Below are 4,079 nucleotides of genomic sequence, written 5' to 3'. Positions count from 1 at the left end.
AAATACAACTGCTTGATTACATGGATTGAAGGGATATGGTTGGGGATGTAGACTCTAAATGAACATCCTAGTGCAAAGAACAACATGGAAATAGATTCTGATCAAGGACACAAGTAATACCCAATGAAACTGCATGTCGGCTGTGGGAAGGTTGCATAGAGGGGAGGGAGAGAAATAAAGTGAGTATTGTAACCAAAAATAGTGAAATTTAATAAAAAAAAAGAAAATCCAGGAAAGGAGTAGGCTTTTCACTCACCACATGCCAATTCAAAGGAAGATATTTCAAAACAGTCTCACCAAAGCACTGGTCTCAGGTCCAGTCAGCAGATTCTTCACCAGTCTCCAACTCTAACTCAGAACTCCAAAAGAACATGAAGGTCATGTTGAACTCCACTCAGGAAGTTATAACTTCCTTTTAAATATGCTTTCTTTTGCATATCTTCATGTGCCTTCCTCCAATTTTTACATCTACCAATTACTGTTGAAGGTTTGCTTTAGGACTGCCCAGGGGCAGTCAGTTTGATACTGATTCTTCCCCCACAATTGCACACATGGGCCACAAACCTCCCCACTTAATGATTAAGTGGGAAGTTTACACTTTGGTGATTAGATCTAAAAATGGGCAGATGTTTCCACTCAACTGTAAGTAGTGTTTTTACACTTTTGGTGATTAAATCTAAAAATGAGCAGGAAGGTTAATTTAATTTTCACAATCAGGGGAGAGTAAATTAATTTCATTTTCACCATCACAGGAGAGTTAAATTAAATCTTCGTAATCATTAAAGAGTAACATAAGTTACTGTTAAATATGCCATATGAATCACATCTAATAACATAAAATATAAACATGATCATTTTAAAAATCTTACACAGATATTTTAAAAAATCCTCATAAGTGTAAGAATGGAAGAGCTAGTTACCCATCAATTTACCTAGAAAAGGATTTCAGATTTTTAGTGGATCATATATGAAGTGAGTAAAAAGTGTCTTCGTCTGCTTTAAATACCACCCAGAAATCAGGAAATGATCATATTGCTGACATTGTCACTAAATTAGCTAAAACTGGATTATCATATTCAGTTATAGAAAGTAACTTATTTTTTATTTTGCTTTAATTGGGGATTTATATTTTTTTCTTATAGTTTTTTAGTTACATTCCAAATTCACTAATCTTTTCTGTCTCTGATTAATAAAATGTGTAGAGATATACATTTTATCCCAAGTCTTTCTTTTGCTTTATTACATAAATTTTGGTATATTATCATATTGATATCCTCTTTAAAGGCATCATTAATTATTTATGATTTGTTCTTAAACCATTTATTCCTTAGAATTGGATTTTTTGTTCTAAGTAATTTTCATTTTGTTCCATGGAAGGATTCACTGAATACATCTACTTTACTACATTTGTTAATTAGGTTTTTAACATCCTAATGCATGGTCAATTTTTGTGTAGGTAACATGTACTTTTAAGAAAAAGGTATATTCCTTTTTATTATCATTCACTTTTTTTAGACAGATTTACCATATCTAACTTTTCTAAAACTCTATTCACCTTTTGAACTTATTCATTATTTTTTATTAAATATACTTAGTTCTAAGAGAGAATAGTTGATGTCCCCCACAAGTATAGCTTTACAGTCTATTTCCACCTATAGCTCATTTAACTTCTTTAAAAACTTGGATGCTGTGTTCTCTTTGGCAACACATATGCTAAAATTAGAATGATACAAAGAAGATTAGCATGGCTCCTGAGCAAGGATGTCATGCAAATTCATGAAGCTTTATATTATTGAATTTATACATTAACAAATTATGGAAGGCAGAGGTCAATGAATTGGCTATGCAAATTAAAAAACTAGAAAGTTCATAAATTATAATTCACAAAATCAAAACTAAATTGGAAATCATAAAAATTAAAGGAGAAATTAATAATATAGAAAGTAAAAGAACTATTGAATTAATAAATATGACTAGTAGCTGGTATTTTGAAAAAAATAAAAAAGACAAAGTACTGGTCAGTCTAATAAAAAAATGAAAGAAGATAATCAAATTAACATTATCAAAGATGAAAAGGGAGACCTCGCCTCTAATGAAGAGGAAATTAAGAAAATCATTAAAAACTATCATGCTCAAGTACATGGAATAAATAGGACAGTCTAGGTGATATGTATGAATATTTATAAAAATGTAAATTATCTAGATTAACAGAAGAAGAAATAGAATTCTTAAATAATCCCACATCAGAATAAGAAATTGAACAAGTCATTAAAGAACTCCCAAAGAAAAAATTCCCAGGGCCTGATGGATTCACAAGTGAATTCTATCAAACATTCAAAGAACAACTAATCCCAATATTATACAAACTATTTCACATAATTTGCAAAGAAGGAGTTCTACCAAAGAAACAAATATGGAACTGACTCCAAAACAAGGCAAGTCAGAAACAGAAATAAAACTATAGACCAATATCCTTAATGAACATAGATGCAAAAATCTTAAACAGAATACTAGCAAAAAGATTCCAACAAGTGATCACAAGGGTTATTCATTATGATCAGGTTGGATTCATACCAGGAATGAAAGAATGGTTTAATATTAGGAAAATCATCCACATAATTGACCATATCAACAAGCAAACCAACAAAAACCACATGATTATCTCAATTGATTCAGAAAAAGATTTTAATAAAATATAACACCCATTCCTATTGAAAATACTATAAAGTATAGGAATGGAAGGACCCTTCCTCAAAATAGTAAACTTTATATATTTCAAAAGATCAACAATTATCATCTGCAATGAGGATAAACTAGAAGCCTTCCCAATAAGATCAGGAGCGAAACAAGGATGCCCATTATCACCTCTACTATTTAACATTGTACTAGAAATACTAGCAGTAGCAATTAGAGAAGAAAATGAAATTGAAGGTATTAAAATAGGAAATGAGGAGACCAAGCTAAAGCAGATGATATGATGGTCTATTTAAAGAATCCTAGAGAATTCACAAAAGAACTAGTAGAAATAATCAACAACTTTAGCAAAGTTGCAAGTTACAAAATAAGCCCACATAAATCATGAACACTTCTCTATATTTCCAACACATCTTAGCAGCAAGAATAATAAAGAGAAATTCCATTTAAAATCCCCCTAGACAATATAAAATACTTAGGAATCTATCTGCCAAGACAAATACAGGAACCATTTGATCACAACTGAAAATACTTTTCACACAATTTAAACTAGATCTAAATAATTGGAAAAACATTAATTGCTCATGGGGAGGATGTTCTAACATAATAAAAATGACAATCCTACCCAAACTAATTTTCTTATTTAGTGCCATGCCCATTAAACTACCAGGAAACTTTTTTAGTGAATTAGAAAAAATCATAACAAAGTTCATTTGGAAGAACAAAAGAGCAAGAATATATCGAGGGAAATATTGAAAAAATGTGAAGGAAGGTGGCCTAGCAGTACCAGACCTCAAATTATACTATAAGGCAGTGGTCATCGAAACAATTTGGTACTGACTAAGAGAGAGAAGGGAGGATCAATGGAATTGACTTCTAATAAGTGACCTCAGTAAGACAATCAATGATAAACCCAAAGATCCCAGTTTTGGGGACAAAAATTCACTATTTAACAAAAACTGCTGGGAAAACTGGAAAACAGTAAGTGAGAGATTAGGTTTAGATCAACATCTCACACCCTATAAAAAGATAAACTCAGAATGGGTGAATGACTTGAACATAAAGAAGGAAACAATAAGTAAATTAGGTGAACACAGAATAGTATACTTATCAGATCTTTGGGAAAGGAAAGATTTTAAAACCAAATAAGACTTAGAAAGTGTCACAAAATATAAAATAAATAATTTTGAATACATCAAATTAAAAAGTTTCTGTACAAACAAAACCAATGCAGTCAAAATTAGAAGGAAAGCAACAAAGTGGGAAACAATCTTTATAACAAAAACCTCTGACAAAAGGTCTAATAACTCACATTTATAAGGAGCTAATTTATTTATTTTTTAAACCCTTACTTCCAAGGCAGAAGAGCAGTAAGGCTAGGCAAT

At 31.0% G+C, this 4,079-nt stretch overlaps 1 non-coding gene across 1 annotated transcript; it reads left to right on the top strand.

Annotated features, from left to right (window-relative positions):
* Positions 1-1,689: 1,689 nt before the first annotated feature.
* LOC130456601 (U6 spliceosomal RNA) lies at positions 1,690-1,796 on the top strand. Its single transcript, XR_008915672.1, has one exon. It is a non-coding gene; the product is annotated as a U6 spliceosomal RNA (small nuclear RNA).
* The last annotated feature ends 2,283 nt before the right edge of the window (positions 1,797-4,079 follow it).

This window comes from Monodelphis domestica, chromosome 1 (genome assembly GCF_027887165.1).
Source record: "Monodelphis domestica isolate mMonDom1 chromosome 1, mMonDom1.pri, whole genome shotgun sequence".
Classification (NCBI taxonomy): domain Eukaryota; kingdom Metazoa; phylum Chordata; class Mammalia; order Didelphimorphia; family Didelphidae; genus Monodelphis; species Monodelphis domestica.
Note: the sequence above shows the minus strand (reverse complement) of the source record. Positions and strands in the feature narration are given on the sequence as shown.